This window comes from Chlorocebus sabaeus, chromosome 7 (assembly GCF_047675955.1).
Source record: "Chlorocebus sabaeus isolate Y175 chromosome 7, mChlSab1.0.hap1, whole genome shotgun sequence".
NCBI classification, from domain to species: domain Eukaryota; kingdom Metazoa; phylum Chordata; class Mammalia; order Primates; family Cercopithecidae; genus Chlorocebus; species Chlorocebus sabaeus.
In genome coordinates this window covers 99,483,298-99,497,423 of record NC_132910.1, presented here as the reverse complement: position 1 = coordinate 99,497,423, position 14,126 = coordinate 99,483,298, and the positions used below count along the sequence as shown (strand labels likewise).

Below are 14,126 nucleotides of genomic sequence, written 5' to 3'. Positions count from 1 at the left end.
CAGAATATCTATCATGTAAAGTTTGCATTTGCTGGATGGGGTGGCTCACACCTGTAATACCAGCACTTTGTGGGGGCTGAGGTGGGAGGAGCTGAGTTCTTAAGGCTTGGAGTTTGACACTAGCCTGGGCAACATAGCAAGACCCCATCTCTATGAATTTTTTTTAAAAAATAGCTGGATATATGGGGGCACATCTGTAGTCCTGGCACCTCAGAAGGCTGAGGCGAGAAGATTCCTTGAGCCCAGGAGACTGAAGCCGTAGTGAGCTATGATTGGGCCACTGTACTCTAGCCTGGTAAACAGAGCGAGACCTTGTCTCTAAAATAAATAAATAAATAAAACTTCCACTTAATCATTTTATTATTGATCTACATTTAGGCAGTCTCAATTACTCTTGATTACAAGTTCTCCTCTGCACTGAATATCCCAGCGTTACCAAATGCAGGTTCAGCTGCTCACCGCTTGACAACCAATTAGCAATTAGCAATTCATAGAAGGAGAATTAACTTTATTATGAACCAAACCAAGCAATGGGGAAAATGGTCCAGACCCTTGCCTTCATGGAACCACTTTAAGTTTCCAATTTCAGTGCAAGAATTTTGAAAAGGGAAAGTTTGAGAAGGGGAGGATATGCAGGGGACAAGGCAGTGCAAGTTTATGTTGTGACTTGGTTTGATGACTTGTCTTGAGTTATTGCCCTATCTGGTGAATGGGCTGGCATCACCCTAGGTTCAGCTGGGTTGTAAATTAACTGTAGCCTTGAAGCAATCTCCTCATGTGGGAGATTTCCACAGGTGCTTGCATTGTTTCAAGATTTAACCTCTGGAACTTTTAAGCAAACATACAATCAAATATGCTACCAATGTGAGGAGGTACCTAGTGGTTAAGTGAACACAAAGAAAAAAATGGAAAAAGGATTAAACTTTAAAAATTGGGCACTTGGTTACACCAGTACATAAGTCAACACTCATGTGTATATAAGTTGAAATTTGGTTCAAGAATTAAACTCATTTTAAAAATCTGATAGATTAACCAGTCTTAACCAATGTGTATTCCTATAAACAGTATATTCAGAGTTACCATTTCCTCAGTTTCACCAAACCTGTATACTATTAATTTTTTGCATTTTTTTTAAATTATGGGATAAAACATTTTTATTCATTTTATTTCCCCAGTATTCATAACAGAGTTAAAATCATTTCAAAAGTGTGTGCCTTGATTTGTGTTTCATATTCTTTGCCCTTCTCTTTATTAGTTTAATTTTATTGTTAACATGGAGATGGTTTTGGATATTAGGATAATTCTTTTTTTTACACACATATACATATTCATTCTATTTTACTGCTTGTCTTTTAAATTTATCTTTTATCAATAACCAGTTTTTTTGTTTGTTTGCCTCATTGAGGTTTTTAGAGTCAAATCCCTCAGGTTTTTTCCTTCTTGAATTCCAGGAGTTCTGCCTTGTTGAGGAAGTCATTCCTCAAGTAAACTGGAATGCCACCTTTATTATATTTTAAAGTTTCATATAATCATGAATATATTTCTAGATTCCATTAGAGTCCCATTGCTCTATTCTTTTCTTTTTGCATCAAAGATATTATATATTATACATGTATATTCACATTACATATATAACATATAAATCTATAAGTAATATATATTGCTATTTAATATATATTTACATAATATTTCTATTTCTTATATAAGTAATAGAAACATGTGGCTGGGCACAGTGGCTCATGCCTGTAATCCCAGCACTTTGCGTGGAATCCCAGCACTTTGGGAGGCCAAGGCAGGCAGGTCACCTGAGGTCAAGAGTTTGAGACTAGCTTGGCCAACATGGTGAACGCCTGTCTCTACTAAAAATACAAAAAAATTAGCCAGGCATGGTGGCATGCACCTGTAGTCCCAGCTACTCAGGTGGCCAAGGCAGGAGAATCGCTTGAACTCAGGTGGCGGAGGCTGCAGTGAGCCAAGATGGCGCCAAAAAGAAATATGTACATTATTACACATTGTATAATATAAACAATATTATAAAATATATACTTTATATAATTTATTTTTTAAATTTATTGAATTGAGCAACACTTCTCTCCAATGTAGACTATTACCAGCTATAGTGAGTATTTTTGTCTTGTGCTTAGCTATATATTTCTAATGTTTTAACTTTAAGTATAATCCGTGCTTAAGATCTTTCATAAATACACTCCAGTTAAGGGATTTTCTCTTTATTTCTATCTTTCTAGGAAATTGTATTAGGATTAGAGATTTTTTAGTATCTATTGAGTTACCATCCCCTCACCCTTTAAATTTATTAGTAAAATACGCTGGGTAATTCCAGCACTCTGGAACTCCAAAGTGCTTTGGAATTCCAAAGTGCTGGAATTACATGGCTCACATCTGTAATCCCAGCACTTTGGGAGGTTGAGGTGGGAGGATTGCTTGAGCCCAGGAGTTAAATCCAGCCTAAGCAAAATAGTGAGACCCCATCTCTACAAAAAAATTTTTAAAAATTGCCAGGTGTGGTGGCATGTGCTTCTAACCCTAGTTACTTGAGAGGCTGATTTGGGAGGATTGCTTGATCCTAGGAGGTCAAGGTTGCAATGAGCCATGATTGTGCCACTGCACTCCAGCCTGGAAGACAGAGCAAAATGTCCCCCCTTAAAAAAAAAATTAGTAAAATGCATTACCCTACTAGCTTTTCAAACTCCTGGGCTCAAGTAAATCCTCCTACTTCAGCTTCCCAAAGCACTGGAATTACAGATGTGAGCCACTGTACCCAGCTTTGTAGCTTTCCTAATGTATCAGTCTGTTCTCACACTGCTATGAAGAACTACCCGAGTAATTTATGAAGACAGGAGGTTTACTTGACTCACAGTTCTCAGGTTGTATAGGAAACACAGCTGAGAGGCTTCAGGAAACTTACAATCATGGTGGAAGGCAAAGGGAAAGCAAACATATCTCCACATGGCAGAGCAGGAGAGAGAGAGATAAGGCGGAAGTGCTACAGACTTTTAAACAAGCAAATCTGGTGAGAACTTGCCCACTATCAGGAGAATAGCAAGGGGGAAGGTGAAAATCTGCCCCCATGACCCAACTGTCTCCCATCAGGCCCCTCCTTCAACACTGAAGTTCATAATTCAACATGAGATTTGGGTGGGGACACAGAGCCAAACCATTATCACCTAATATTGAACCATACTTGCAAACCTAAAAGAAAACTCACTTGGTCATGATGTATGATGACTTATATACTGCCATTTCAATTTGCTATTATTTTATTTAAGACTTTGGTATCTGTCTATAAGTGAAAATTGCCTTTAGTTATCATTTGCAGGCTATCTTCTTTTGAAAGCAATAGCAACATTTTGCCATCCTACAGAATGAGTTGAAGAGTGAATCACTTCTAAGTCTCAGAATACCTATATTACATGGCAGTTATCTGTTTCTGAAAGATTTGGTAAAATCTTTATATTTCCCTTCTTATTTTTATAAAATTAATCAAAGTTGCTGAAATGAGAATCATATTAATATTTCAATGGTGTAACAAAAATCAAAATTGTAGAAATGGCTCTAGTCAGCTTATTTTGTTTTAGTGGGAAAGTTTATATGCATGAATATAAATCACAAATACCTAGTCACGTTATGTTTTTAAAAATGTCTCATGATTCCTGAGCCATTCACTGCATTATGACATGAAATCCACCAAGACTGAGAATACTTGCTTTGTGGTTTAATCTGCTCCATAAAATTATCAATAATAATACAGAGAAGGCATTTAATGTGGATATGTTAAAAAAATAATTTTAAAATTACAGAATAATGGTACTCAAAGTATGTACTGAAAACAGTAACATTACTATACATTTCATTTAAATGTATAAAACATATTACATAGTTAGCTTATGCTATTCATGCAATCCTACCTTTCTAAGGATTGATACAATCTCTAAATTAAGTGTGGCTAAATGCTATGTCATGGATCCTAGATATTTATAAAAAAACTTCCTGGCTCCATAATTTCTGGGATTTACTGTTTACTCCCTAGATTTGTTAGAATAATGTGCAGATGTAACTATCAGAAACCCAAAATAACAGTGGCTTAAACATGCTAGAAGTTTGTCTTTCAGGCACAATTTTAGAGGTAAACAACCCAGAAAGACAGTAGAGCAGCCCTTTTTCACAAAGCCCTTGGGGACCCAGGCTCCATCCAACTTTCTGCTCTGGTATCCTACGGATTCTGTCCTCACTTATGGACTGCAATGGAATTGCAGCCTTACATATATGCTGTGCAGCCAGTTAGAGGAAAAGGGAAAGAAGCATTCATGGGTACCTACCAATTGACTCACATTGAAGGATCCTGGAAGCTGTCACAGGATAATTCCACTTACATTCCATTGACCAGAATATAGCCACAGTTAATACTTCACTACAAAGGAAGCTGGCCAGTATATTTTTATTTTTCTAGGAAGTTGGATATCTAGCTAAAAACCCTATTGTAATGGAAGAAAAATAAAACAGATTTTGGAAGAAAACTAGCCATCTCGGGGGTGGCACCCAAGATGGCTGAATAGGAACAGCTCCAGCCTCCAGCTCCCAGCATGAGTGACACAGAAGACAGGTGATTTCTGCATTTTCAACTGAGGTACCGGGTTCATCTCACTGGGGCATGTCGGACAGTTGATGCTGGTCCGTGGGTGCAGCCCAACCAGTGAGAGCTGAAGCAGGGTGAGGCATCGCCTCACCTGGGAAGCGCAAAGGGGAAGGGAACTCCTTTTCCTAGCCAAGGGAAATTGAGACACACAATACCTGGAAAATCGGGTAACTCCCACTCTAATACTGCGCTTTACCAAGGGTCTTAGCAAATGGCACACCAGATTATATCCCACACCTGGCCTGGAGGATCCCACGCCCAGGGAGCCTCCCTCATTGCTAGCACAGCAGTCTGAGATCTAACTGCAAGGCGGCCGCAAGACTGGGGGAGGGGCGCCTGCCATGGCTGAGGCTTAAGTAGATAAACAAAGCCACCAGGAAGCTGGAATTGGGTGCAGCCAACCACAGCTCAAGGAGGCCTGCCTGACTCTGTAGACTCCATCCACCTCTGGGGACAGGGCATAGCTAAACAAAAAGCAGCAGAAACCTCTGCAGATGTAAAAGTCCCTGTCTGACAGCTTTGAAGAGAGCAGTGGTTCTCCCAGCACGGAGTTTGAGATCAGAGAACGGACAGACTGCCTGCTCAAGTGGGTCCCTGACCCCTGAGTAGCATAACTGGGAGACATCCACCACTAGGTGCAGACCGACACATCACACCTCACATGGCTGGGTATACCCTGAGACGAAGCTTCCAGAGCAAGAGGCAGACAGCAACACTCGCTGTTCAGCAATATTCTATCTTCTGCAGCCTCTGCTGCTGATACCTAGGCAAACAGGGTATGGAGTGAACCTCAAGCAAACTCCAACAGACCTTCAGCTGAGGGTCCTGACTGTTAGAAGGAAAACTAACAAACTGAAAGGACACCCATACCAAAATGCCATCAGTATGTCACCATCATCAAAGACCAAAGGCAGAAAAAAACACAAAGATAGGGAAAAAGCAGTACAGAAAAGCTGGAAATACAAAAAATCAGAGCGCATCTCCCCCTCCAAAGAAACGTGGCTCATCACCAGCAACGGAACAAAGCTGGACGGAGAATAACTTTGATGAGTGGAGAGAAGACAGCTTTAGTCGATCAAACTTCTCAGAGCTAAAGGAGGAATGACGTACCCAGTGCAAAGAAACTAAAAACCTTGAAAAAAGAATGGAGGAATGGATAACTACAATAATCAATGCAGAGAAGACCTTAAAACAACTGATAGAGATGAAAACCATAACACAAGAACTATGTGACAAATGCACAAGTTTCAATAACCAACTCGATCAACTGGAAGAAAGATTATCAGTGATTGAAGATCAAATGAATGAAATGAAACGAGAAGAGAAATGTAGAGAAAAAAGAGTAAAAATAAATGAACAAAGCCTCCAAGAAATTTGGGATTATGTGAAAAGACAAAATCTACATCTGATTGGTGTGCCTGAAAGTGAGGGGGAAAATGGAACCAAGTTGGAAAGCACTCTGCAGGACATCGTCCAGGAGAACTTCCCCAACCTAGCAAGGCAGGCCAACATTCAAACTCAGGAAATACAGAGAATGCCACAAAGATACTCCTCGAGAAGAGCAACTCCAAGACACATAATTGTCAGATTCACCAAAGTTGAAATGAAGGAAAAAATGTTAAGGGCAGTCAGAGAGAAAGGTCGGGTTACCCACAAAGGGAAGGCCATCAGATTAACAACAGATCTCTCGGCAGCAACTCTACAAGCCAGAAGAGAGTGGGGGCCAATATTCAACATTCTTAAAGAAAAGAATTTTCAAACCAGAATTTCATATACAGCCAAATTAAGTTTCATAAGTGAAGGAGAAATAAAATCCTTTACAGACAAGCAAATGCTTAGAGATTTTGTCACCACCAGGTCTGTCCCACAAGAGATCCTGAAGGAAGCACTAAACATGGAAAGGAACAACCGGTATCAGTATTGCAAAAACATGCCAAAATCAAGTCCATCGATGCTAGGAAGAAACGGCATCAACTAACAAGTAAAATAACCAGCTAATATCACAATGACAAGATCAAGTTCACACATAACAATATTAACCTTAAATGTAAATGGACTAAATGGTCCAGTTAAAAGACACAGACTGGCAAATTGGATACATCAGTTTGCTGTATTCAGGAGCACCATCTCACATGCAGAGACACACATAGGCTCAAAATAAAGGGATGGAGGAAGATCTACCAAGCAAATGGAAAACAAGAAAAGCAGGGGTTGCAATCCTAGTCTCTGATAAAACAGACTTTAAACCATCAAAGATCAAAAGAGACAAAGAAGGCCATTACATAATGGCAAAGGGATCAATTCATCAGGAAGAGCTCACTATCCTAAATATATATGCACCCAATACAGGAGCACCCTGATTCGTAAAGCATGTCCTTAGAGACTTACAAAGAGACTTAGACTCCCATACAATAATAATGGGAGACTTTAACACCCCACTGTCAACATTAGACAGATCAACGAGACAGAAAGTTAACAGGGATATCCAGGAATTGAACTCAACTCTGCACCAAGAGGACATAATAGACATCTATAGAACTCTCCACCCCAAATCAACAGAATATACATTCTTCTCAGCGCCATATCACACTTAGTCCAAAACTGACCACATAGTTGGAAGTAAAGCACTCCTCAACAAATGTAAAAGAACAGAAATTATAACAAACTGTCTCTCAGACCACAGTGCAATCAAACTAGAACTCAGGACTAAGAAACTCAATCAAAACCGCTCAATTACATGGAAACTGAACAACCTGCTCCTGAATGATTACTGGGTAAAAAACCAATGAGAACAAATATGCAACATACCAGCATCTCTGGGACACATTTAAAGCAGTGTGTAGAGGAAAATTTATAGCACTAAATGCCCACAAGAGAAAGCAGGAAAGATCTAAAATTGACCCCCTAACATCATAATTAAAAGAACTAGAGAAGCAAGTGCAAACACATTCAAAATCTAGCAGAAGACAAGAAATAACTAAGATCAGAGCAGAACTGAAGGAGATGGAGACACATAAAAACCCTCCAAATAATCAATAAATCCAGGAGCTGGTTTTTTGAAAACATCAACAAAATAGATAGACTGCTAGCAAGACTAATAAAGAAGAAAAGAGAGAAAAATCAAATGTATGCAATAAAAAATGATAAAGGGGATATCACCACTGACCCCACAGAAATACAAACCACCATCAGAGAATACTATAAACACCTCTACGCAAATAAACTAGAAAACCTCGAAGAAATGGATAATTTTCTGGACACTTACACTCTCCCAAGACTAAACCAGGAAGAATTTGAATCCCTGAATAGACCAATAGCAGGCTCTGAAATTGAGGCAATAAATAATGGCCTACCAACCAAAAAAAGTCCAGGACCAGATGGATTCACAGCCGAATTCTACCAGAGGTACAAGGAGGAGCTTTGACAAAATTCAACAGCCCTTCATGCTAAAAACGCTCAATAAATTCGGTATTGATGGAACATATCTCAAAATAATAAGAGCTATTTATGACAAACCCACAGCCAATATCATACTGATTGGGCAAAAACTGGAAGCATTCCCTTTCAAAACCGAAACAAGACAGGGATGCCCTCTCTCACCACTCCTATTCAACATAGTGTTGGAAGTTCTGGCTACGGCAATCAGGCAAGAGAAAGAAATAAAGGGTATTCAGTTAGGAAAAGAAGAAGTCAAATTGTTCCTGTTTGCAGATGACATGATTGTATGTTTAGAAAACCCCATCGTCTCAGCCCAAAATCTCCTTAAGCTGATAAGCAACTTCAGCAAAGTCTCAGGATACAAAATCAATGTGCAAAAATCACAAGCATTCCTATACACCAGTAACAGACAAACAGAGAGCCAAATCATGAATGAACTCCCATTCACAATAGCTTCAAAGAGAATAAAATACCTATGAAACCAACTTACAAGGGATGTAAAAGACCTCTTCAAGGAGAATTATAAACCACTGCTCAGTGAAATAAAAGAGGACACAAACAAAAGGAAGAACACACCAGTCAGAATGGCAGTCATTAAAAAATCAGGAAACAACAGGTGCTGGAGAGAATGTAGAGAAACAGGATCACTTACACTGTTGGTGGGACTGTAATCTAGTTCAACCATTGTGGAAAACAGTGTGGCGATTCCTCAAGGATCTAGAACTAGAAATACCATTTGACCCAGCCATCCCATTACTAGGGATATACCCAAAGGATTATAAGCATACTGCTATAAAGACACATGCACACGTATGTTTATTGCAGCACTATTCACAATAGCAAAGACTTGGAATCAACCCAAATGTCCATCAGTGACAGACTGGATTAAGAAAATGTGGCACATATACACCACGGAATACTATGCAGCCATATAAAAGGATGAGTTTGTGTCCTTTGCAGGGACAGGGATGCAGTTGGAAACTATCATTCTCAGCAAACTATCACAAGAACAGAAAACCAAATACCGCATGTTCTCACTCATAGGTGGGAATTGAACAATGAGATCACTTGGACACAGGAAGGGGAACATCACACACCGGGTTCTATTGTGGGGAGGGGGTAGGGGGAGGGATAGCATTAGGAGACATACATAATGTAAATGACGAGTTAATGGGTGCAGCACACCAACATGGCACATGTATACATATGTAACAAACCTGCACATTGTGCACATGTACCCTAGAACTTAAAGTATAATAATGAAAAAAAAGAAAACTAGCCATCTCTGCCACAACTATCTCACACTCACAAGTAACACTCACATTTACTAATCTCCTCTCTTTCATGAATGTAATCCCCTGGTGACAAATGGCATCTAGGAGTAGAGATAGATCAGCACGGATGTAGAAAACAACTTAAAGAGCATGACTTACTGCCAGTGGGTCACTGGTGCTATATTAATAAATAAAAAGCAGAATACTCCTTGAAGAAATAGTAACCCATTTTTCAATCAGCCAACATATGCTGGACAACAGTGATGTTAACAACACTGTTTAGGTGCCATGCAGGTCATAATGAACTTGTTTTGGGCAGTTTACAATGCAATTGGAATGATGGCATATACACATAAAATGTCATGCAATCCAATAACTATTAATAACAAAGCAGGAGATGTGACAAGTCTGCATATGATTAAGTGATTCACTACTAGTATAGAAAGAAATGGAGATTTCTATTTCAGATATTATAGTGGCTGGGAATTTGGAGGGATTGATTAACCTTTTGAAAACAACTAAAAATACTGGGTTAAATATAAAATGTCATGTTAAAAATATGTATGATACAAAAAAGTAAAGTATTATCAATCAAAACTAAGTGGAAAACAGAATCTAAATAGTAAACAAAGAACTAAAGCTGCTTTTGTCATAGACATAGTTTCTGAAGCAATAAACTTGATTTTCATTTTCACCGCCTCATGGACTCAGCTGGATTAAAAATAAAGCGGAGTTAACCCAGGTTAGGAAGCCTATAAGAGATACTTCCCAACCAATAATTTGAGACCCCAAGTGGCTACACACTCAGTGAAAGTGAATCAGAAGTAAGCTCATCCTACCTTCTATTTTCCCTACCTATAAGGGGCTATAAGGAAACATGTCTTGATACCAAAGAGAGCAAAAGGGATAAATCTTCCCTGAAAAGTTTTAATCATAAGCCAACCTTGGTATAGATTTATAGCTCTAATTCATATGACCTGTGTGGTCTGAAAGACCTTAGACTGTAAATTTAGTTTACAGTGATCCTAGGCACAGCTCCCTCAGATATTTGACAGAAACAAACAATAGTCATCTCTGGATTTTATCTTTATTTTCATTTTTATCCCAGGACTCAAAGTATTCCTACAAATAATTTCCCCCAAAAAATGAGCAACTCAGAATTAAAACTATGTACCCACTGACACAAGGCCCCATCATTAGAAGAACAAAAGCCAAAACAGTTTGAGACTTAAGATATTAGAATCATTAGGTATATATTATAAAATACTTATTAAAGAGGAGAATTAATATATCTATGAGGAGTTATATAAAGTAACCCAGCAAATCTGAGAAAGGATAAAAGTCGATATTCTGGAATTTTAAAAAATATTTCTATTTACATTTTAAAAATCAGTTGATGTGTTCATGAGCAGATTAAACACAGCTGAGGAGAAAATTAAGCAGCATAAAATAGATTAGAAGAAACTGATTCAGCTGGTCATTTGGGGTGACAAACATTTCATCTTAGAATGATGGCCCAATTTGTCTACAACTTTGTAGTGAAGACCTCAACACTGATGAATGCTGCTGTGACTTATCTGAAACCTTGATTGGCCACATTTTGGTATGACACCAAGGTTGAGCTGGTTCCTCCCCACCCTGCTAATATCCCTAGAACTATTCAGAGCCTTAAAAAATAGTAGTGCCCAAATTGTTAGTTTCAAACAACTCAGTTAAGGAAGCCATGCTGAAGGGTTTGGTGGCCTCTGAGGTGTGGATGTGCTTTTATATTGGAGAGATCAGAGGCAAGTGTGGCATCACTGGCTACAATGTTTAAAGACCAAACTTTAATATTTAATTATATTTGATTTATTATTTGAGTGTTCTTGGACCATGTGTGATAAGATTGCTCTCTGATTAAAATGTGTTAAAAAAAATGAAACTCCTTTATGCAACATAAAGAAATAAATAAATGGGGGTTGGGTGTAGACAAAAGAAAGTTAAGAGAAATTAAGGACAGAATTAGAGTTAGCATGTATAACAAATTTTTTATCAGAGCCCCAGAAGGAGAGGTAAGAGAGAATGAGGCAGAGGCAATATTTGGGAAGATAATCACGAAAAATATTCTAGAAGTGATAAGAGACATCAATCTTTAGATTAAAGAAGCCTAATACATCCCTACCCAGGAGAAATGGCACATTATAGTAAACAAGGACAACAGCAAAGACAAAGAGAAGATATTAAAGAAGTCAGAGAAAAACAAAAGATTACTTTCAAAAGATCAATAGTTAGACTGATAGCTAACTTCTCAAGAACATTAGTGAAACCAAAAGATAATGGAATGATACTTTTAATGGGCTGAAAAAATTGACTTTCAATGTAGAATTCTATATCCAAAGAAAATTTATTTTTTCAAAAGGGGGAAATAATGGCATTTTTTTGCAAGCAAAAATTAAGAAAGTTTACCAGTAGCAGATCTTTACTAATAAAATTTTAGATCATATTCTTCAGAAAAAATGAAAGTGATCCCAGTGGAATGTCAGAAAAGCAAGAAAAAATAAAACAGCAAAGAAATTAGGAAATATTTGAGTAAACATAAATGAATTTTTACTATATAAAGCCAATAATAATCATAATGCATTATTGAGGATAAAATAAAATTAAGATGTATAGCAAAATAACATAAATCAAGAGAAAAGTAATGGAATTAAGGCATTTTAAGACTTGTATTGCTTGGGAAAGAGGTAAAGGTATCTTTTGACATTAACTTCTGATGTGTTAATTATTCACATTATAATTTCTATGAAAGTGACTAAAAGAAAGGAAACATAACGTCCAACTTTCAAAGTACTAAAAAGGAATAATGAAATAATCAGAAATACTCCTAAAAAGGCAAGAAAGGAGAAAAAAGACAGAACAATTTGAAACACTGGTAATTTCATCATCTATATGCACTAAATGTTCTATTTAAAAAACAAAATAATTATGATATATTTTTGAAATTCCATCAATTTATTAGTTATAAGAGATGCATCCTTTGCTCACTTTTTGAGACATTTATGCAGCCAACAGACACATGAAAAAATACTCATAATCGCTGGCCATCAGAGAAATGCAAATCAAAATCACAATGAGATACCATCTCACACCAGTTACAAAAGTCAGGAAACAACAGATGCTGGAGAGGATGTGGAGAAATAGGAACACTTTTACACTGTTAGTGGGACTGTAAACTAGTTCAACTATTGTGGAAGACAGTGTGGCGATTCCTCAACGATCTAGAACCAGAAATACCATTTGACCCAGCTATCCCACTACTGGGTATATACCCAAAGGATTATAAATCATGCCGTTACAAAGACACACGCACATGTATGTTTATTGCAGCACTATTCACAAGAGCAAAGACTTGGAATCAACTCAAATGTTCATCAATGATAGAGTGGATTAAGAAAATGTGGCACATATACACCACGGAATACTATGCAGCCATAAAAAAGGATGAGTTCCTGTCCTTTGTAGGGACATGGATGAAGCTGAAACCATCATTCTGAGCAAACTATCACAAGGACAGAAAACCAAACACCGCATGTTCTCACTCATAGGTGGGAAATGAACAATGAGAACACTTGGACACAGGGTGAGGAACATCACACACTGGGGCATGTCGTGGGGTCAGGGGAGGGGGGAAGGATAGCATTAGGAGATATACCTAATGTAAATGATGCATTAATGGGTGCAGCACACCAACATGGCACATGCATACACAGGTAACAAACCTGCACGTTGTGCAAATGTACCCTAGAACTTAAAGCATATATAAATAAAAGAGATACAACATAACAGAAAAGTTGAAAATAACAGCATGTTTTTCATATATGTACCAGAACTGTCTCGTTGGATCATTTGCCCATTACTTAATTGGATTGTTTGGTTTCTTATTTGTTTTTTTGCTGTTGAGATGTTTGTGTTTCTTGTACATTCTGGATATGAATCCCTTCCCAGATTAATACTTTACTAATATTTTATCCCATTCTTTAGGTTGGCTTTCCACTTCGTTGATTATTTCCTTTGCTATGCAGAAGATTTTTCACTTAATATAACCTCATTTGTTTATTTTTGCATTTGTTGCCTGTGCTTTTGAGGTCTTAGTCAGAAAATATTTTCCTAGACCAACATACTAAATCATTTCCCCTATGTTTTCTTCTAGTCGTTTTATAGTTTCAGGTCTTACCTAGGTTTTGGATTCATTTTGAGTTTATTTTCATATAGATTGAGAGGTAGATAAGAGTCTAGTTTCATTCTTCTGCATAGGAATATCCAGCTTTCCTAGAACCAATTATTGAAGAGACTGTCCCCAGTGTAAGTTCTTGTTAGCTTTGTTGAAGATCAGTTAGCTGTAAACATGTAGCTTTGTTTCTGGATTTTCCATTCTGTTTCATTGGTCTCTGTGTCTCTTTTTGTATCAGTACCATGCTGTTTCAGTTACTATGGCCTTGTAGTATAATTTGAAGTCAGGTTATGTGGTGCCTATTTTATTCTTATAACTTGATTTTTTTTTTTTAATTAAAAGAGCTTTTACTACTACTCTAGCACTTACTTGTTAAAGCAAACTGTCAGCTCCTCTCTCTAACCAAGTACACATGGCACATTGTCGTTTATACTTTACAGGTGCAGAAGCAGGGTTTAAGCTACCCATGTCAAATATAAAGGATGTCTGGCCTCATTAGTGACAGCAGTGGTCAAGCCTGAGGGTGGAGCATAAGAATTAGGGAACAACT

The 14,126-nt window shown here is 37.7% G+C and overlaps 1 pseudogene; it reads left to right on the top strand.

The window, feature by feature from the left end:
* Window positions 1-10,877: 10,877 nt before the first annotated feature.
* LOC140712107 (ATP synthase subunit g, mitochondrial pseudogene) lies at window positions 10,878-11,182 on the top strand (annotated as a pseudogene).
* The last annotated feature ends 2,944 nt before the right edge of the window (window positions 11,183-14,126 follow it).